Source organism: Lynx rufus, unplaced genomic scaffold (assembly GCF_022079265.1).
Source record: "Lynx rufus isolate CCGP_SWC_20201006 ecotype Redwood Valley unplaced genomic scaffold, mLynRuf1.p SCAF_8, whole genome shotgun sequence".
Taxonomy (NCBI): domain Eukaryota; kingdom Metazoa; phylum Chordata; class Mammalia; order Carnivora; family Felidae; genus Lynx; species Lynx rufus.
Window position 1 is genome coordinate 27,927,522 of NW_025814896.1, and position 22,136 is coordinate 27,949,657.

Below are 22,136 nucleotides of genomic sequence, written 5' to 3' on the forward strand. Positions count from 1 at the left end.
GCCCTGTACTTTCTTTCCTCTGGACATTTGCTCCTGGGGGACCCTATTTCTAGAATGCCGTTCTTTCCTTGCCTCCTGCTTTCCAAAACAGTCCTTCTGTTCAAATCCATCCCAATGTCCCTGAAACAGCTGAAAGCCAGAGCTGGCAGGGTCCTTAGGTACCAATCCTCCACATATTGTATGGATGGGAATATCGAGGTCACTCTGTGAGACATGGGCAGATTTGTGGCCTAATGACCCCAGGGGCCTTCTACGATCCTCTGCTCAGCCTTTTCTGTCCTTACCCTCGCTCAGGGCTGAACAGAACTCTTTTATTTATTTATTTATTTATTTATTTATTTATTTATTTATTTTAATTTATTTAAAAAAAATTTTTTTTAAACATTTTTTATTTATTTTTGAGACAGAGAGAGACAGAGCACGAACAGGGCAGGGGCAGAGAGAGAGGGAGACACAGAATCGGAAGCAGGCTCCAGGCTCTGAGCCATCAGCCCAGAGCCCGACGCGGGGCTCGAACTCACGGACCGCGAGATCGTGACCTGAGCTGAAGTCAGACGCTTAACCGGCTGAGCCACCCAGGCGCCCCTGAACAGAACTCTTCATGACAGTTTACATCCTCTCTCGCACTGCTGGACTTTGTACGTGCATTTCCTCAGCTTGGGATGCCTTCTTCCTCCCTATCCTCCTGGATAACTTCCCACTTGAACCTGGAGACTCTACTCAAAGGTCGGACTTCTGGAAATCTTCCCTTATTCCCAGGGTAGGTCAGTGTCCCGCCAGGTGCTCCCATGGCCACCCCTGGTGCCCCCATGAACCTGTTCATCCCTCTGTATTGTGGGTGTCTCTTGTCTGCCTTACCTTTCGGGCAAGGAAACCGCGGTGGTTATTCCTACAAAGAAGGTTCCCGGTCAGCATTTGTAATAAACAAACATGGACTGAGAAAGGACCCTGCTAGGGTAGGGGACCAGTCTTGGGCTGGAGGCAGGAGTCCAGCCACCCCCACTAACTAGCCCTGTGGCCTTAGGCAAGTCATGCCCACTCCTGGAGTCACTCAGGTTTTTTTGTTTTTGTTTGTTTTTTGTTTCTTTAGCTGTAAAAAGGACAGGACATCGTAGTGTTTAAAACCTCAAGCAGCCTGAATTTGAATCCTGGCTGTGTGACCTCAGGCAGATTACTTAAGCTCCCTGGCCTCAGTTTCCTCATTTGCAAAATCAGAATAATAAATGTACCTGCCTTGTAAGGTGTTTGTGAGCGTTAAATGAGTGAATATTTATCAAGCTTTTAGAACTATATTGGCACATCACAGGAGAATCCCCAAATGATAAACATTAAACAACAGAAACCCTTGCCTTCCTGAGAGGAGAGGAGAGGAGAGGAGAGTCACAGACCAGAAAGTGCTGTATGAATGGACTCTGATTGCTCTCAGTAAGTCAGCTGCCTGAGAAAGTCCCATTCTAATCCTACTTAGGTGTGGGTCCTCTCTGGGCCTCAATTTTCCCGTCTGTAAAATGGAGGGGTGAGTTTAGGACCGTTAGGGGTAAGATGCTTAGCCTCTCTGAGGCCTGTGGCCACGTCTCTGGATAAGTGCATTTCTGTCACGGGGTCCTGGTGAGGATTCCATAGGACAATGTCTGCAGAGCACATGGCAGCCAGGCCTGACGTGGTGAGGGCTCAGCAAGGATGCCTGTCCTCACTGCCACTGTTATTCGGGCCCTTGCATTCCAGGATGCCCTGGGGCAGAGCCGGACACGGGATACACTGGGTACCCATAAAGGAAGGTGCTAGCACATCACTGTACTGCCAGTTTAGAAAAGCGAAGGCAGCTCTGTGAGGGGCCCACCTGCCTCCGAACCTTACCCGATGGGCGGTGACATCAGCGAGGACAGGATCATGCCCACTAGAGAAAGAACAGGGTATTACCGTGCCACAGGAATGGGCTGTGGCTGCTTTTGTGAGCCCACGAAGGCCTTGGGACCGACAATATCTCTGCCACACGTGACCACCTCAGGGTGGTCACCTACCACCTGCTGGGGCCTGGGAGTGGGGGGCTGAGGTGAAGAGCGAAGACAAGGTCCGTATCCTGGCTGCTCCCCCTTCTTGCTGTGTGACGTCGGGCAAGGCAAGTCCCTGCACCCCTCTGTCTCCCATCTCCTCACTTTGCCACATGGTGAGGGTGTAAGCACCTTAGATGGGAGAGTGTGGCTCCAGATCAAGAGGGGTGACGGTTGGCTTAGGCTGGGGCAGGGAGGCCAGTAGCACGAACCATTCCCAGGCCCTTCCCCAGAGTAAGTGAGAGGCAGTTGGGAGCCCAGGGGCCTCCCTCCAGGTCCTGAGGTGGAGCACAGACTGGCTGGCGGAGGCCCAGGGCTCATCTTGGGATGGAGACAGATTGGCAGACAAAGGCGAGGCAGGCAGGCAGGGCTGGGGTGCCCCTGGGGAGGGAAGGGAGAGGGAGGGGTGGGGAGCACGAGGGAAGAAGCAGGGCTGTCTGCAGCGTCACAAACCCAGGGCCTGTGAAGTCTCCAGCTGGGGACTGGGACTGGCCCCTTCCCCTGAGTGGGGTGCGGAGGGGGGGCCCGTTGGCTCACTCCTCTGGATTTTGGGGATCATCGAGGCAGGAACCCGGGGAGCGAGGCTGTGATAAAGCATTCTCGCCTTCCCACAACACACACCTCCGCCCTGGCCACCCTGCTACCGTGATGTCTTAACCACAGCCCTCCTCGAAGACAGCAGTCCTCGAAGTTCGCGGACGTGCGTGTTGTCCAAGTTCCGGGAGAGGCTGCTGCTGCCGCCTCCGGGATACGCTTTGAGAACCACCACTGTATCGAGTGCCCAGTCAGTTTGGGTGCCCCTAGGTGCAGACACCGGGACGGAGCTAGCATAGTAGGAGGCTGGCTGGGTCACGGTGCTTGCGGAAGAGGGAGAGGGAGAGCTTCAGCCACTGTGCAGGGCTGGCGACGTGAACCCAGCGGAGAGTTCCAGAGAAGAGCTGTCGCCTTACAGGAGCCCGACGTTGGACAGCCGCGGCCAGACCCGGGTTCCCAAGCCGGCTCGGACACCGGCTGGGATTGCCTGGGAAAAACATGGCCTCGGCTCAAAAGCCGAGGGGGACCCTGAAGGTGCCACAGCTGGAGGCTGTCAGCTCACTGCTGACCTTGCCCCCGAGGGACACGTCCTTCTTGAGGAGAGACTGAGCGCCCCTTCCGTGGCTGCCACAGGCATCTGCGCCGTGCCAGGCTCTGGGCGGAGCATTTTCCTGGATGAATGCAGTTTCAGACCCAACCTGCTAACTCACGTGTAGCTGTCCCCACTTAATAGATGGGAAAAGTGAGGCACTGAAAGGTTAAGTGACCTACGTGCCCTGTAGCAGAGCCAGGATTTGAACCCTTCTCACGCCAGAGGGTTCCTCCCTTGCAACTACCCTGGAAGCTGAAGAACGTTGGCCTCTTTTACCGCTGGGGAGTCTCAAGTATGGAGGGGTCAGTGACTTCCCTGGTCCCGCAAATAAAGGAAGCGGGAGCTCTGGGATTTGAACCGTGCTCTGACCCATCTCGTCTAATTTCAAGGGACCATCTGCTGAATGTTTCCAAGGGGACGTAATAGCAGAATCTGGGGCTGGAAGGAGCCTCCCTAACAATCTGCCGGTGGGAACACGGAGGCCTAGCCATGTGTCAGTGCTTTTCTGAGCCCTCAAAGGGGCCCCTGTTGTGTGCGGGGTCTATCCACCCATCATCCATGCATTCAGAACACAATGATGGGCACCTGTGGGTCAGCCCTCCAACCGTGGGCTTTTGGTGCCGTGGGGAGGCAGACATGGTACAGGGGGGTCTGTGGAGACATCGGGGCTGCACTGGGGATTGGGCAAGGTGACGGACACATTTAGAGGTACGTTCCGGGAGGCTTCCTGGAGGAGGTGGCCTGAGAGGAGAAGTGAGAAGGGCATTCAAGGCAGAGGAAAGAGCAGAAGCAAGGCTTGGGGGTGGGAGAATTCATATGACTTTGAGGGAATTGATCAGAAATCAGCAAGTCTTGGGGCACCTGGGTGGCTCAGTTGGTTAAGCATCTGACTTCGGCTCAGGTTATGATCTCGCGGTCTGTGAGTTCGAGCCCCGCGTCGGGCTCTGTGCTGACAGCTCAGAGCCTGGAACCTGTTTCCGATTCTGTGTCTCCCTCTCTCTCTGACCCTCCCCCGTTCATGCTCTGTCTCAAAAATAAATAAACAGTAAAAAAAAAAAAAAAAGAAATCAGCAAGTCTGGCATGCTGAGATAATAGGGGAAGGTGTGACCAGGAATGAGGTAGAAAGTGGAAGACTGGCCTGGCCAGTGTGGTCAAGCACTGGACTTGAAACATGACCCCAGCTCTGTGCGGGGTAGGGCCACTCCCTGAGGGAGAGCTGTGAATTCCAGAGTTCTGAATTCCCCAGAGTTTCCTCTCGCTTCTCTGACTCCTCTGTGGGTTCTAGCCCCCATAGGATGGCCCCCATGATCTCTTCTGACTTTGAAGGCCTTGTTGACTACTAATCAAGTTGACCTGTGTAACCAGCAGGGTTTTGTGGAAAGTGGCAGAGTGTGACTTCCAAGGCTAGGTCATGAAATCTCTCGCGGCCTCTATCTTGGTCTTGGGTCTGGTCCCTCCAGGGGAAGCCAGCTGCCATGCCATGAAATTACTCAAGCATCCCATGGAAAGACCTTCATGGAAAGGAACGGAAGCCATGCCTCCAGCTGTCACCAACATGCAGTTCTTAGGAATGAGCCACTTTGGAAGCAGATTCTGCAAGAAGCCCCAGTCAAACCTTCGGATGAGTGCAGCCCCAAGACCAGCCAGCCACACTCGTCCCAAATTCCTGACCCAGAGAAATCACGAGGCCTGTTACTATTGTTATGAGTCACTTAGTTTTGGGGTGATTTGTTCTGCAACATCAGATAAAGAGGGCTTCTCTACATCCTTTGTTGGTTCCTTCTGTTGCTCTGCCTTGTGTAAATTGTTCACCCATTCATTCACAAATACTTACTGAACACCTACTATGTGCCAGGCAATGGAGATTCCAACAGGTTACAACACATTGGGTCCCCCGCCCTCAGAGCCCCAAGATTCAGACCTCCTGTTCTATGATTTTCGAGATTCATTAGGTCACTGTTCAACTGTTTGAGCCGAATCTCTCTGAGTGACCTTTTGGGAGACCTAACTTCTTTTGAGAGTCTGATAAAAACCAAAGCCTCTCCTCCAAAAAGTTCGGATACACAGAATTAAATTGGGGTACAGTTTCAGAGGGATCCCAGGCTGTCTCAAACTGGACCTTAGGTCTCCCAACTCCGAAGTCCCCGGCTGGCCCCATGGACATGTAGCCCCAGTGAGGAGTCAACAATGCCTCAGCCTCTGAGTTTCCAGTGGCTTCTGCAGGTAACGCAGGCCATGCAGAGAGCTCGGTGGAGGTTGAATGCTGGGCCTGGGCTCTCTTCCCCTCTCCTCTGTGCTCTCTGAAGGCTGCCCCTGCAGGAGGCTGGCAGGCCTTGGGCTGCCCTGACTGGGAGGCATGGTTAAAAGGAAGAACGTGGAGAGAGGGCACCTGGATGGCTCAGTCAGTTAAGTGTCGGATTCTTGGTTTAGGCTCAGCTCACGATCTCACGGTTCATGGGTTCGAGCCCTGCGTCGGGCTCCGTGCTGATGGCACAGAGCGTGCTTGGGATTTCTCTCTCCCGTTCTCTCTGCCCTGCCCCAGCTGTCTCTCTCTCTCTCAAAACAAACAAACAAACAAACATAAAAAAAGAAAAAAGAGGAAGAGTGTGAGAGCCCTTTGGTTGGGTGCAGGCCCATGTGGGGCCGGCCTGCTGCTGAAACTGAGGGCTCAGCCTTATCATGGAGGACAGAAGCTAGAGGGTACAGAGTCTGAGAACACAGCCTCAGGGCCAGACGGTGGGTTAGAGCCCTGCACCGAGAGCTTCTCAGTCCCGTTCTGACCTGGGCTGCTTCAACTTTGAACTGGAGACAGTCCCCCTGCAGGGTGGCTGTGGGGCAGAAAGAAGCCTTCTGAGGCCAGGCTAACAGCGGGGCGCTGTGCCAGGAGGCCCTCCAGTTCTGCGCCTCCCGCCTGCCCCCCCACCCCCACCCCCACCCCCAGCGGCTCTGGGCCGTGGCTGGCTCAGCAGCCCCTCTCAGGGAGGCCACTGTTTCCAGAGGACCAACTGGGTCTGGTGTGGTGGTCAGGGCTGTCCTCAGCCCGGTGTGTGACTCAGGAAGTAGCTCGTGCAGGTGGGAGTTGGGTGCGGGGGAGAGGGGAGGGGAGGGGATGGAGGGACGGAAGGTGGTCTTGTCCAGCCCTCCCCCCCACCCCCCCGCCATGCTTACTTCTCCTTAATTCTCTCCACTCCATCTTTTCTATGATCTTTTCTTTCCTTCCTTTTCTCTTTTCTTCCTTCCTCTCCCTTTTCTCCTTGTCTCCACTTTTTTTTGGTCTAGTCTTTCTCCTTCCCCCTGCCTTTCCCACCTCTTCATCTTCATGATGATTAAGAGCTTGGATTCCTGCTGCCCTGGGCTCGAATCTCAGCTCTGCCACCTACTGGCTGTGTGACCTTGGGCAAGTCACATAATCTCTCTGTGCTTTGGTTTCCTGAGCTATAAAATGGGATATGGTATCTGTCTTGAAGGTTCCTCTGAGGAGTAACTTAGACCAGGGCCCGGCCCCTTGGGTGCTAGGTGGGAGTTAGCTGCTCACCCTTAATGTTCTTCCCTCCCTCCTTTTCTTCTCCTGTCTGCCCTGTCTCCCTCCCTCCCTCTCTCCAGACCCTGTGCCCTGCGCTTACCCCTTCTCCACCAGGCATCCTGGGCTCCTGCCCCTGCCCTCCCGGCCGCCCTGTCCTCTCACTGCCGGGAGGGGAGGGGGGCCCAGGCTCGGGGCCAGGCTGCCCCAGGAGCAGTTGCCAAGCCAGGTGGTTGGAGCTCTTCCCCGGGCCCCGCCCACCCCGAGTGCGAGGAGCTGCCTTTGTGCCACCGAGTGACAGCCTCTCTTGGAGCATTTGGCAAAACCATGCATCTGGCCTGGGTACAGCTGAAACACTCAGCCCGGGAGGCAGCGGCCTCAGGAGGCGGGGCGCTCGGGGGGTGCCCTTGTCCTCCGCTTGCACGGCCCTGCATGAAGGGTGTTCCCAGCCCCACAGGGACCCCCGGTGCCCGGCGTGGTGCCCATCACGCGGCAGGAGCTCAGTCAGTGGGTGTGCATGGATAGCCATACCAGCGGCCGGAGTCCCTGCGTTGTTCCAGTCCCTGCTGTAAGTGCAAAATCCTTGCATCCTCACAGCCGCCAGCCACGGCAGGGACCGGTATCCTTCCCCATTTTAGAGATGGGCAAACCGAGTCGCAGAAAAGTGGAGGGAATTGCTGCAGGTTGGACGAGCGAGTGAAAGGGCAGCTGCAGGAGGAAGGCGTCTTGAGGAGGAGGCAACAAGATGAGACCGGCCCACAGACGTGAACCCGGGAATCCACCAGTACCTCTCGGCCGTCAGGCCCACGGGGCTGGGGCTCAGACGCGGGGTGGGGGACCCTTCCTCCTCCTGCGGGGCTAGGCTAGGAAAAGCAGCAGGAACCGCCGTGCCCAGGGCAGTTCAGCGAATGTCTCAGTCTTCACGGTTGTTTGAGAGCTTCGTCCTTATTTGCCCGGTGAGAAGGCCGAGGCCCAGAGAAGGCAAAGGCCGCGCCCGAAGTCACACAGCCAATACGCGAGACTCCGAAGTCCCTCTTTTCTGTCTTCCAAGGCGGAGGCCGGGGGTGGGGGGCGAAGAAAGGGCCACGCCCCCTACCACCCCTCCCTTCGGTTATTGCTGTCAAGGCCAGACCCCGGCGCCCTTCTGCCCACCATTTGCGGAAAGGCCTCTTCGCTTCCTTCTGGAAGCCAGGCCCTGCCAGGGATCACTGTGCTCATCTCTCTTCCTTCCCTTGGCTTCTCTTCCCTCCCGCCTACCTGCCTTTTAATTAAGATCTGAAATACAGTAAAGTACCCGGAGCACGCGCCTCTAACGTGTGCAATTCAGTGAATTTTTATGCAAGTACACACCTGTGTAACAACCATCCAGATGCAGATAAAGAACATTCGCAGCCACCAGCACACTCCCTCCTGCCCATCCCCCGGGTAACCACTGTTCTGATTTCTGTAAGTTGAGGTAGAGTTGACACACGATGTCACATTACTTGCAGCTGTATCCTTCGTGTCCGTTAGACAGACGGGTATAGACCAGAGAGGAGAGGTTGGCCTGCTCACGTCTCAGAGCCCGGCGCCTGTGCACGTGGCTTTGAGCGGAGAGAGGTCGCAATGGGCACTCGCCAGTGCCCCGCCCCCCGCCCCGCCCCCTGCCCGCTCCCCGCCCCGCCCCCTGCCCGCTCCCCGCCTGGGCTTTATTTGTCTGATCAGAGAAAATGCCAAGTCCTAGCTCCCTGGGCTAGGCGCCTGATACTGCTTATCCAGAGGGTCTCACAGGGATCCTGGGATTTTTGCAACCCAGAAAACGTGAGGAGGGTTGACTCCCTGCAGGAGCTCGGGGAGATGCTGGCTGTCTGTCCTGGATTCAGTAACGTGCTCCCCCCAATTCATATCTGCTGGGAACCTCAGAATGTGACCTTATTTAAAAAAATTTTTTTTAAATGTTTTATTTATTTTTGAGACAGAGAGAGACAGAGTACGAGCAGGGGAGGGGCAGAGAGAGAGGGAGACACAGAATCCAAAGCAGGCTCCAGGCTCCAAGCCATCAGCCCAGAGCCCGACGTGGGGCCTGAACCCACAAACTGTGAGATCATGACCTGAGATGAAGTTGGACGCTCAACCAACTGAGCCACCCAGGCGCCCCAGAATGTGACCTTATTTAGAAATAGGGTCTTTGCAGATATAATTAAGGTGAATCCAAATCCGACTTGTGTCCCTGTAAGAAAAGGAAAATCTGGACACAAGCACAGACATACAGGGAAGAATGCCATGTGGTGACAGGGGCAGAGATTGGAGTGATGGGCCTACAGGCTGAGGAGTACCAAGGATTGCGGGCACCCCCCACAGGGCCCCGCTGACGCCTTGATGTCGGACTTCCGGCTTCTGGAACTTCGAGATAATACATTTCTGCTGTTTTAAGCCAGTTTGTGGCACTTTGTTACAGCTGGCCGCCGCAGAAAACAAATACAGTGTCCAAGCCTGAGGTCTGGGGTCTACCGCCTTTGACCCTCAATCTGAGTGGGGTCCATTTCAGGAAAGAGAAAAAAAAAAAACCCGAACACACAAAGAAGCTGCCGAGGATGTCCCAACAAGAGCCGAGAGCTCAGGGCACAAAGGCTGGCCTTATTGGGGGTAGAAGACAGAAAAATACCTCTCAGATGACCCTGACATGACACAAGCACGTTCCAGAGTGTGACACAACCACAAAATGAGCAGTTTGCAGCTGCCACGACGGCCGAACCTTCTGCCAGGCAGATCTGCTTTCTCCTGGCGACAGCTTCTCCTGGTTTTATTGTTCCCATTTTACAGATGCGGAGATGGAGGCTCTGAGATATTAAGCGACTAAAGCAGCAGGAGTGACGGCCCAGGCTTTGAGACCTTGTGACCGTGGGTGCATGACTCCCCCTCCCTGAGCATGCTGTAGCTGAACCACAAGTGACGAGATGCACTCCTGATGGAGCTACGTTTTCTAAATTTTTTTTTTAACGTTTATTTATTTTTGAGACAGAGAGAGACAGAGCATGAACAGGGGAGGGTCAGAGAGACGGAGACACAGAATCTGAAGCAGGCTCCAGGCTCTGAGCTGTCAGCACAGAGCCCGACGCGGGGCTCGAACCCAGGAACCATGAGATCATGACCTGAGCCGAAGCCGGACGCTTAACCGACTGAGCCACCCAGGCGCCCCGCAGCTGTGCGCCTTTCACCGGTTAAGGTGTAACTTCACGGAGCAGGAAGTCTGATCAATAATAAACAGCAAAGTCAAACAAAGGTACGTCTCCCCGGGAATCAGGTGACTGGTTCTCTGGGCGGATCAGACAGCGTCTCAGAATGACATTGAAAGGGCACATGAACTTCCTTTTGTCTCACTTCTAGGTTTTGGATATTTTTCTTTGCGGTGGTTACCTCTACTACTGCGACTAGTACTAGTGTTATGAGTTCCCTTCTCTCTGCTGAAAGACAGCTCACCGACCTCACAGGTTGTTCAGGAGGAACACACGGACCCCAGCGCCCCCTTCACCCAGGGACGGAGGGCGGAGCCTTGGCCCCCAAGGGATAGTCAGGGACACACTCAGGCCAGACAGCAGATATCCCCCCAGGCTGAAGCGGGGCCGGGGGACCGCCTTGTTGTGTTAACCGTGCCAGGGAAAAGATCTGTAGCACGCGCCTTGCGGAGGGGAATAAAGCAGCCCGTAGATGATAGGTAGTGGTGATACCGCGTAGGTTCCTACATGTGCGTGTATGCGCTTGTGGCGTAGATGCATTTAGAAGTGTGCATGTAGAGAAAGCCCTCCGGAGAAATACCGCCCCCCCCCAGCTCGGTCACGGTGTGGGGGTGTGAGGATGAATGAGGAACAATGAACCCACTGCATTGTTTAAGTTCGTTCCCCCCAACTTGTTTTCCTGTGCGACTCTTTTCCTGTATGTGTTTAAAATGTATTCAGATACTAGTATACTGTGTCTGAGAGATTTCTGGGAGCTTGTCCCGGGGCTTGGAAATGGGGGGTGGGCTTTCCCACCGGTTGGTTCCCCTCCCACTCTCTGGCTTCTCATCATCCTTACTATTCCGGACCGAGAACCCCCTTCCGGCCGCGCTGTCCCTGGGGGACACAACCCAGGCTTGCAGGCGGGGATCCCGGAGGCCAGATCCCCCGCCCCGGGGTCCCGCGGGAGCGAGCGGGAGGAAGGGGTGCGGGCTTCGCAGGACGCTCTCGCCGGCCTCCGGGGCTGGGCCGGGTCCGCAGCTGACGGTGCGGGTGGGGGTGGGGAGCAGATGGACTGGGCGCCCGACGGCTCGGGGTCCCCCGGTCCCGTCCAGGTGGCTCCGACCGACTCCCGGCCAGCTGCGGGGGCCGGGGAGGGGCGGGCAGCCCGGATGGGGAGGGGACCCCGTTTTCCATGACAATGCCAAGGCGGCGCGTACAAAGGCGCCGCAATCAGCGTTTTATTGGTTCGAGTTAATTATCTGAGGCGGGAAGGGGGCGGGCGGGGCCCGGCGATTCCCTCGTGGGGTTGGGGTGGGCTGGGGTGGGGCGGCGAGACCCGAATGGGGGGGGGGGGCGGGGAAGCGGCTTTTCCCAGTCTCTGCAGCCGCCGCCGGGGGCTCCGTGGCAAAGCGCCGTCGCCCCCTGGTGGGTACCTCATTCATTCGTTCCCTCCCTCATTCATTCGTTCACTCTCTCGCCCATTCGCTGTGGTGTTGCCCTGCGGAGCATTGCATGGATTAGCATGAGCGCTGAGAACAGGGCCCAGCAAGTGGGGCGCATTTTATTAAATGCTCCGTCCTGGACTGGGCCCCTCCTGGCTGCCATTTTCACCAGCGAAAGGCTGTCAGCCTAGGGCTGCAGGCAGACTTGTAAACAGACAATTATAATGCAGCCTGGCAAATGCGGGAGTAAGGGCTGCATCGCGGGATGCCCCCCCCCCCCAGGAGGACCTTCGGGACGGGAGGGAATCCCGGAGGGCTTCCTGGAGGAGGCCCCGTTTCCGGTAAGACGTGACTGACAAGTGGAGGGGCTGGACGGGCACAGGAGATGAGGACCTTGCGGGAAAAGTGTTCAGCAGGTGCAGAGCGGTTGCAGTAAGAGCAGGTAGGGTGCACTCTGGAAAGAGCAGCTTGCTGGGGGAGGGTCCTGGAGCTCACCTTGCAAACGGGGAGGCGGGCAATGAGGTGGATAAATGGGCTGGGGTCAGATGAAAGCGTGGGCTGTGGGTGGGGGTGGGGTGGGGTGGGAACACCTGTCAGATCCTTTCCTGTTTACCATTCCCATTAGGTTTGGGGAGAGTTTGGCTGCCCCACCCGCATCTGAGTCGCTCCCATATGGATTCAGACCTTATTATCCCCCCTTGACCACTGTCCCCTTGTCTCCCTGACTCCCTTCGACTTGCTCTTCACTCTGCCTGCGCTCTAGCCCCCAAAGTGACCTTTCTAAAAGCAAAACTCACTACTTTTCAAAGTCACTGATGCACGGGATTTATAACCCAGTGGCTGTGACAGGAAACCCTTCATAGTAGCCGTTGAAAAACAGTAGAGGCATTTCTCTTTCATGTAAATAAAGTCTGAAGGTAGCAGTCTAGGGCTGGCAGGGTGATGGTGCTCCATAGTGTGGGGAACTAGACTCCTATCTTATTATTCCACCATCCTCAGTATGTGGCTGCCACTTCACAGCCCAAGATGGCTGCTCAAACAGTAGCCATCACATCTGCATCCCAGATGGAGAGCCTTCCAGTCATCAGAAAGGAGAAAGGGGTCAAGAAGGGAGGGATGTCCCTATAAAGACCCTTTCTGGAAGTCACAGATGATACTTTTATTTCTATTCTATTGGTCAGAACTTGGTTGCATGGCCACACTAAGCGCTACAAGAGAGGCTGAGAAATACGGTATAGATCCAGGCATCATGTGTCCGGGTAAAAGTTGGAGTTCTCTCTCACCGGAAGACACGGAGTGTGGATATTGCAGCCCAACCATCCGTCTCTGTCACACTCAAGACTTCCACACCTAGGAGTGTGCCCTACGGGTGCACTCACCCACGTGCCATGTCTACAGGGCTAATATTCACGGCAGCATTGTTGATGGCCGCAAACAACTGGAAACAACTTCAACAGGGGACTTGGCAAGCAAATTTTGGGACGTCCATGCAACGGAGCACTCTGCGGCCATGAACACAAATGCACAAGCTCTACGCCCTGATACGGAACGGTATTTCAGACATCCCACTTTGGAAAATAGGCTGGCAGTTTCTCATACGCCTGCTCATGACCCAGCCACTTCACCTCTAGGTTTTTGCCCCCCCTCCCCCGCCCAAAATAAAAACACACGGCCCCGGAAGGACTTATACGCACATGTTCGTAAGAGTTGTTTGTAATAGACAACAACTGGAGACAGCTCAGTGTCCGTCAACTAGGGAACGGATAAGCAAACTGGTGAGCCCACGTCTTGGGATACTACTCTGTCCTGAAAATGGGTGAAAGATTGGACGAATCTCAAAGCATGCGCGGTAAACACAAGCTGACACAAAAAAGAACTTGCTGTACTGATGCTATTTGTATCAAATTCTAGAACAGGTGAAATAAATCAACCCATGGTGCTAGAAGCCAGCCCTGTGGCTTCCTCTGGGCATAGAGGGGATCGATTGGGAAGGCATGGACAAACTCAGGGAGCTGGGAATGTTCTGTATCACAGCTGGGTGTTGGTTACACAACCACATTTCTCTGTATGTCGTTTATACCTCAGGAAGACACAGAATCCGAAGCAGCTCCAGGCTCTGAGCTGTCAGCACAGAGCCTGACGCCGGGCTCGCGCTCACGAACTGCGAGATCATGACCCGAGCTGAACTCGGACGCTTAACCAACCGAGCCACCCACGTGCCCCTTACCTCGATATTTTTTAAAAAGCAAGGTGCAGAACGGTGAGTAAATTAGGCTATCTTTTATGTTTGAGATGGAAAGAAATTTGCTTGTGTCTGCATAGACTCTCTGGGACAGGCTGGTAACAGTGATTGCCCACAGGAGGGGAGTCAGGGGCTAGGGTGGCCGGAGGAGGTGGGGTGGGGGGTGGGCAGGCTTTGCCACATCCTGTTGTACCTGTTGACCCTTAAAGACACAGGTGAATGTACTACATAAATAGAAACTAAAAAGGAAGAGATCAGTGATGTGCACATTTGATGTTGACAAGCCCCAGCTTTAAATCCCCTGGTGGCTCCCCCTTGCCATCAGGGCAAAGTTCAGGCCGAGCTGTCCCCGCCTTACCTGGCCCTATCCAGGCAGCACTGGCAGACCGCCCAGCGCCAGGCTCTCTCCGTCCCTAGTGCCCATGTTGCTCCCTCAGCCGCTCCTTTCCCAGAAGGCTCAGCTGCTGGTGAAGCTCTCCGTGGTCCCCAGTCTGAGTTGGTTCCCTGGCCCCCACGGTCCTGCTGCACTCCCCCCCTCTTCCTCATCTGTCCGGACTGCCGTGTTTATTGGTGCTGACTGTGAGTTGGACCCTAGGGTCCCCAGAAAGAGACGGGAGTCATCTTCAGGGACAAACTTGCTTTCCGTGTCCGTTCTCTACCGGACAGAGGGCTTCTCCTGTCCAGAGATTCTGACAGTGGCCCCTGTCCCCAGGCCCAGCTCAGGCTTGGGACAAAGGCTATGATACAATATGTTGTTTTAAAATTAAGTGCCTGCTTCCCAGAGACTATGTTCCATGACAAGACCAACAGGGCCCTGCTCTTTTAGAACATGAAGAATAAAAACACGCCATTGTGGGATTATGTGATATGCCCAAGTCCTAACTCTTGGTTCCTGTGAATGTGACCTTTGATAATAGGGTCTTTGCAGGCGTAAGCAAGTATAAGGTTGTGCTCGGTGAGGGTGGACCCTGATCCATGGGCTGGTGTCCTTATAAGAAGAGGGAAATCTGGGGCAGCTGGGTGGCTCAGTCGGTTAAGCGTCCTACTCTTGGTTTCAGCTCAGGTCGTGATCTCACTGTTCGTGAGTTCGAGCCCCGCATCGGGCTCAGTGCTGATGGTGTGGAGGCTGCTTGGGATTCTCTCTCCTTCCCTCTCTCTCTCTCTCTCTCTGCACCCCTCCCCGACTTGTGCGCTCTCTCCCAAAAATAAATAAATAAACTTAAAAAAGAAAAGTGTCTGTGATTTCTCAGGCTTCTTTAAAAAAAAAAAAAAAAAGGATGGAAATCTGGACACAGACACACAAGGAGGACGCCGTGTGGCAATGGAGGCCGAGACTGGAGAGCCGGGCCTACAGGTCGACGAAACCGAGGATGCGGGCCAACCCCTGCAAGGAGCTGGGAAGCATCCGAGCACCGCCCTGCTGACACCTTAATATTGAACTTGCAGCCGCAGAACCGGGAGAGAATAGGTTTTTGTTGCCTTAATCCACCCGGTTTGTGGGTGTTTGTAACTTCAGCCTTGGGAAACTATATACACAGTAAGCCAGTCAACACCCAAGACTATTATGGGTAGCGACAAACACTGCAGTAAAATAAAACAAAACACGGACGCAGGGCATGTGACGGGGAGCAGCGCCACCTTAGCCCCGGGGGTCAGGGAAGGCCTCTTGGAGGAGGTGATGTTTCAGCGGAGGTGCTGGGGGCAGGTGGGAGGCTTGGCCGGGTCAACAGCTACAGGATGCAGGCCTGACAATGGCGGACACCTTGTTGGGGTCTTTGGGGGAAGGTCCCGGGAGTGACCAGGAAGGGACTGTCCTGTCTCAGAGCCTGCTGCGTGGCTGATGCGGGTCACCCGTCGTCCTGGGCCGGCTGGCAGCCAATGGAGGAGGCCAGCTTCACAGCTGACACTCTGCGCTGTAATTGTGATTAACTATCGGGCCCTCTTCCCTGCTCAGGCCCGAGGCCGCGGTGTGACAGCTGCAGAGTGAAGCAATGAGGCCAGGAAGGGGTTAATGGGCTGTCCCTCCATCTGAGCCCTTCACACAATGAGGGGAGGTGGGGAGGCTTCTGGTGGGGGTGTGTGTGGCATCAGCTGGGGTGAGTGAATGGAAGGGACAGAGGCCTTGTCCCCGGGGACAGGGCGAGGACTCTATGGGGAGAGGGGTCAGAACCCTCCCCCCTGCTGTTATTTTCATCCGTCCCTCTCCCCCCCTCCCGCCCTCCCCCCCCACCAGCCAGAGTGTCCCAGAAGACTGCCCTCTGGGTTCCAAAGTGGGCAGCGTCCTCAGCCTCATGGAATTCTGAAGCCTGAAAGCCACAGAATTGCAGAATCGTGAAATGTCAACGCCGAGGGGGAGCTCATTTATTCCTGTCGTGTTCAAACTTTTTTGCTTAATTATTAGCAGTGGAACCCAGAGCCCCCACCCCCACCTCCTTTTCTCCCCCAAATAAGTAAACAGCGTGTTGATTACATCGAGGGCGGCCTGGACGCCAGCCGAAATCATTCGTCCCCAGTGCTGCCGCTTCCAACTGGGGCACACTGGGGCAGCCATGACAGACGTCTCCGTTATGCGACCCTCGTCACCCCTGTCTGCAGCCTTTTGAGTCTGGCTTCCTTCACTCGGCAGAAGGCATTTGGGCTTCCGCCGCGTTACATTTATCAGAAGCCTGTTCCTTTTTATTGCCACCCCGTATTCCAGCCTGCGGTTGCACAGCACCTTCTTTATCATTCACCAGTTGAAAGGCACTTGGGTCATTTCCAGCTTTCGGTGATTGCAAATAATGCCGCCGTGAACGTGGGCACACAGGTCATCGCGCGGACGGAAGGTTTCGTTTTTCCCGGGTAGAGATCTAGCAGTGGAGTCACTGGGTCCCAGCCTAAGTATATTTACAATGGTACAAGGAACCGATGAACTTTTCCAAAGAGGCGGCGCCCTTTCGCATTCCCGCCAGCACCTGGGATTGTCAGGTCAAGAGAAAGTGTAGGTCGAGTGCATGAGTGGGTAATGATCACGGGGTTATTGTGAGGATTAAGTGAGCACGTTGCCCAGAGAAGGAGGCCTCGCACGATAATAGTTGCTCCCCGGAACTGTCAGCTCCTTCTTTTGTTATCACCGCGGGGAAGCCGGGACGTAATGGGAGCTAGGGAACTGCAAGGCCAGGTGGGCTAGGTGGGGGGGCCCTGGGGGGCTGACAAGCACGTGCCCATCTTGAAGGTCGGAGTCTGCAGAAACAGTGCCGTAGAGGTTTGAGGGCAGGTGATTTTCCAGGGAGTGCTCTTGGGATTGGGGGGGATTGAGGGAAGGGGAGTCAGGCGTTTGCAACAGAAGCCTCGGCCAGGCCCATCAGGAACTCTGGACGGGGGACAGCCCTTTGGAAGAGGTCACACTGTGAGACAGGGAGGTCAGGCCTCCTCACCCTGCGTCGACCAGTCTTCGGAGAGGAAATCTTAGGGAAAGCAGCCCCTTCCCTTGAACCAACCACAGTCACCACTGAAGGCGAGTCGGGCCCGGGGCCCTGTTCCGGGTGACATCCGCCAGGGGCGAAAGCAGGCCCCAGTGGTCAGAGCTGTCAGGTTTTCAAGCGTGGCTGTAAATCTAGAGTTTGAAGTTGTCTCCTTCTTTTTTTAAGCGCTCGGAACTCTTGGGGCGTCGGGGCGGCTCGGTCGGTTAAGTGTCCGACTCTCGGTTTCGGCGCAGGTCGTGATCTCGTGGTTCTTGAGTTCCGGCCATGATGTCGCGGTGCTTGAGTTCGAGCCCCGCATCGGGCTCACAGCTGGCGGCTGGAGCCCGCTTGGGATGCTGTCTCTCCCCCTCTCTCTGCCCCTCCCCTGCTCGTGCTCTGTCTCTCTCAGAATAAATAAAGTGGAAAAACAATGACAAAGAAAGTGCTAGGAACTCTTCCGGACTTTTAGGACGTGCTGTGAGGAGCTAACTCGCCAGACCCAAGGGCCTGGAGCGGGGCCCAGGGGCTGCCTGCTGATGTCCCCTGATATGAGAGCTGCTCTGTCACCGTCTGACATCATGTTAGTGTCTGGGTCCCCACGGGGCGAGCTCTACGGGGCAAGAACCTTTGGGCGTTGCTCCCCACAACATCCCCGGTCTGTAGGGCAGGGCTTGGCGGGAACTGAAGAACGAAGGGAGACTTGGAGAGCCCCGCTGGCTGACCTGCCTCAGCCCGCGGGGTGTTTATGTGCAGAGAAAGTCATTAAGTCTTGAGTTCACTTGTTACACGGCATCTGATCACGGAACATAAGTAGTAAATCGTATGACATAGAATAACAATTTCATGCGCACACATCAGATTCATCAAATTCTGTTACCTCACCCTTCAGAACATACCCAGAATCCGAACACTTCCTCCCACCTCCAAAGCCACCACCTGGGTCCACAGTCACCATCTGTACTCACCGGGGTCATTATCAAGCCTCCTCCCTGGTCTCCCTGCTTCCCCCACCCGCCCCTCACTACATAGGTGGGGCAGCCTTGGAGAGGTGACCCCATGGGCTTCGTGCAGGTCACTTTGCCTCTCTGGGCTCATTTTCCTCACTTGTAAAACGGGACCTTATTGGCACTATCCATAGGGCAGTTGTGAAGGTTCAAGGAAATGCCTTATGGGAAGGCCTCCATCCGGCTCAAGGTTGGTCCTTGGTTATGCAAGATTGGGAGCCTCTGAGTATCTGCCTATGCGGGCATGGGGCAGGCACTCCTGTGGCCTGGACTCCTACATCCACTTTGAATGGCCCGCCCTCTGCGGGACCCCAACAGATCCACCTTTCAGGCACACCGCTTTCTGGCCCCCTTTTTCTGGCTTCTTAGGCTGTAGTGCCACCTGCTGGCTCAAAGCTACATTGCACCCAGAGCCCACCACCTGCTTGAAGGGAATATGCCCTTGAGCGCCTGCTGTGTGCATCACACATACATACATATCTACATACATACATACATACATAGGTAGGTGTCAACCTTTCCCTGTAGAAACTGAGCCTCTCAAGGGAGGTCGCACAGAACCAGCTGGGAAGCAGGGGTTCACATCCGCATCCCCTCTCCCCCCAACTCCACACACCCTCCTCGGGGTGAGTTCAAGTTCAAGTTCTGGACTCACCCCTCCCCTCTTCTCAGAGAGGAGCCAGGAGCTGAGATCGGAGTTGTTGGGAGAATGTCAGGCTGTCCCCCAGGACCCAGTTTAAAAAGAGCACTAGACTGGGAGTCCCCAGCCGGGGGTCTCATTCTGGTCCCCGAAACCACCAGCGGAGCAACCTTGGGAAAATCCTCACCCATTTGTTTATTATCATTTTGAAATATAGTCACTGCAAGGAGGGTATTTAACATGGGCGTCAGGTTCCAATGTGAGGAGCCAATTATAAAAATAAACAATTTATAGGACTCCAAAAAAATCCTCTAAATCACCCATAAAGTACAGTTTTCTGAATGTAGTCCTTTGCCGTAATAAGTGCATTGGACATAAAGAGGGGTAATGTGTGGCAGCAATTATATAGGTTTGCAAACTCTAATTTTGGATTCAGCTCTCATTCAGATGTGCAGGATTCTGCCCACGCTCCCCGCGTCTTGCGCACTGCTGGGCTTATGTCCAGGCAGAATCACCCACACTGTGTATATTGTTTCCCCTTCTGTCTCTCTCTCTCTCTCTCCCCCTCTCTGGGCACACACAATGGCATTTCTGAAGTTACATAATAAAACGGCTAATGTTTATTGAACATCTATTATGCATCATAATAAATAAGGTTCTGAGTCCCTTGCCTGCATTAATTCATATCATCCTTCCAGAAATGCTCTGAGATAGGTACTGCTGTTACAGATGAGGAAACTGAGGGACTGAGAGGGTAAGTAGCCCAAGGTCACGCAGCCAGTGAATGGTAGAGCCTGGGCCTGAAGCCAAGGCGTCTAGGACCAGAACCCACACTCCTAGCTGTCATGCTACCACTTGAATGGAAGCCCCATGGGAGCCGTGGGTACATGTCCGTGTGTCCATTGTCAGCCCACAGGCGCCATCAGGAAGGATGGGACAATGACCTCCTTCAGTTACTTAGAGGGAGGGCTGCTGTTAGCTCTTGAGCTGGGACAGATTTGCGGGGAAGCAGGTGCTCTAACCAATGATTTTCTCTGCTTTCCCTTCTTCTTCCTTCTTGCTAGTGAGCACTCCTAGGAGGATGTTGTGGGGTTGGTGACACATGAGATGTAATGTGTATAACAAGAATTGTACAAAAAGAGGGAAGGAATACAGCTATATAGGAGTAACATTTCCATATCTCATTGTCATTAAGTTAGTATAAATCTGAAGTCGATTCTGGCCAGTACGATGTATATGGTAAGCCTAATGCAGTCGTTTTTAAAAAGTAAAAAAATATATATATTAAAGAAGCTGCAAGCTTCTAGAAAACTTTCAGGGCATCTGTCTAAGCATGACCTCATATCACCCTGTTGTGAGTGTTCAGTTAACTCATAGGAAGCAGTTGGAAAAGTACTCAGCAGGCATTAAGCAAGTGGTAGGGTTTAGTTGTCCTTATTCTTGCAAAAATTTTATGGGGTAAGCTTCTTTAGTTTCCCTATTTTACGGTAAGGAGACGGAGACTCAGAGATGCACAGGAGATTGCCTGAGGCTACACAGCAAAGAATCAGGGGAGTCAGATTAGAACCCATGTTTGTTGGACTTCAGAGCCTCACACAAGTGCTTAGAGAGGCAGGTCTGAGGACTTTGATCACTGTGTTGTTTTCAGTGGCTTCAAATCAGAAACAGTGCAGATGTCCAACAACGGCTGTTCAGTAAATCCTGGCTTGCCAAGCCAGGGAGCGTGTTGGGCTGGTTATAAGAAATGAGGTCACCCTATACACGGGGACATGGGACCATCTTCGAGACATTTTGTTCAGTAAAAAGAACACCTGAAAAAAAAAAGTTCCATAACCCTCAGGAAACAAAGCGAAATATTCCATAAAATCTGTGTGTGTGTGTGTGTGTGTGTGTGTGTGTGTGACCTATAGAGGCTCATATGAAGCAAATGAGGGTGATTTCAACAATAGGATCTATTTATAGGAGCTTCCCTTTCTTTGGCTTTTATTTTTGTTGAGTTAAAAGAAATTTTTTTTAATGTTTATTTATTTTTGAGAGACAGAGAAAGACAGGGTGTGAGTAGGGGAGGGGCAGAGAGCAAGGGAGATGCAGAATCCGAAACAGGCTCCAGGCTCGGAGCTGTCAGCATAGAGCCCAACGTGGGGCCCGAACTCTCGAACCGTGAGATCATGACCTGAGCTGAAGTCGGACGCTTAAGTGACTTAGCCACCCAGGTGCCCCTGTTTTTGTTGAATTTTGAAATAACACATGCCCCGAGAAAAAATTCAGAGTACAGCAAAGTGTCAAGGAGAAAAAAAAATCAGCAGAAATCCCTTTCTCCAGAATGAACTAGGCTAATGTGTTGATATACGTCTTTCCAGTCTTCTCCTTGTGTGAGTGCATGTGTGTGTACATATGCATATATATACATATATAGAGACAAATATACATATGAACATGAGCATTTTGCTGCTCTAACAAAATGTCCCCCACATTGTAGAAGCTTAAACAGCATAGAAGTTTATTTCTCTGCCACATTAAATCTGGGTCCCAGGGAGAAGAGTGGCTCCATAATCATCATGGTTTCATCCTCCTTTTTTTTTTTTGGAAGTTTTACGTTTATTCATTTATTTTGAGAGAGACAGAAGGGCAAGAGAGAGAGAAAGAGGGAGAGAATCCCAAGCAGGCTCCGCACTGTCAGCGTGGAGCCCGACGCGGGGCTCGAACCCATGAACTGGGAGATCGTGACCTGAGCCGAAACCAAGAGTCGGACGCTTAACCCACTGAGCCACCCGGGCACCCCAGTTGCATCCTCCTTCTATGCAGTCTTGTTGTGTTATCTCATCCTGTAGCTTCCTCCTCAGGGTCTAATATGGCTGCTCCAGATCCGGAGATCACATCTGCATTTCTATGGGCAGGAAGAGGGAAATGGGAAGGAAGTACACAACCCGGAAGGTGGGCGCGTTATTCATCCCCTCTCTCCTAATGCGGTCACATGGCCATCCCTCGCTACAAGGCAGCCTGGGAAATGTGGTCTTTCCTCTGGGCTGCCATCCGCCCCGCTAAAAGTCAGGGGTTCTATGGCTATGAGAGAAATGGGAGAATGGACACCATAGAATTCATTCGAATATCTTCCCCCAGCAAGACAGTCCTGTATCTTACATTCTAAGCAGTGAACCCTGCAAGGGGACACTGCCCGTTGTAATAGAGCAGACTTTCTTAACGGGACACCTGGAAGCCAATGGCTTCTGCACACAGGGAATTTCCAACCGAAAGCAATTTCCAAATGAAAGGCAGAGTCCTGGCAACATCAACATTTGCCATGACACTTCCTCCACCCTTTATTCCGTGAACATCATGAAGAGAATCAGGAGAGGCCGTCCCAGTCCCAAATCAGGAGTCGTAAGAGGATGGGTGGCACAGACCCTCTCTGGCAAGCGGTTGGCCCCTCTTAAAATGACACCCTTAGTCTGTGTATGTGTGAATCATAT

The 22,136-nt window shown here is 53.8% G+C and overlaps 1 long non-coding RNA gene across 2 annotated transcripts in view; it reads left to right on the plus strand.

Moving 5' to 3' along the window:
* LOC124504313 (uncharacterized) overlaps positions 1 to 13,478 on the plus strand; it is a 70,709-nt gene extending 57,231 nt beyond the window's left edge. The window contains exon 3 of one of the 2 annotated variants that reach the window (XR_006960369.1): positions 12,519 to 13,478. This is a non-coding gene — a long non-coding RNA (uncharacterized LOC124504313). Of the gene's footprint in view, positions 1 to 407; positions 448 to 12,518 lie in introns of those variants that run through there. The other variant, XR_006960370.1, reaches the window with a different exon arrangement.
* The last annotated feature ends 8,658 nt before the right edge of the window (positions 13,479 to 22,136 follow it).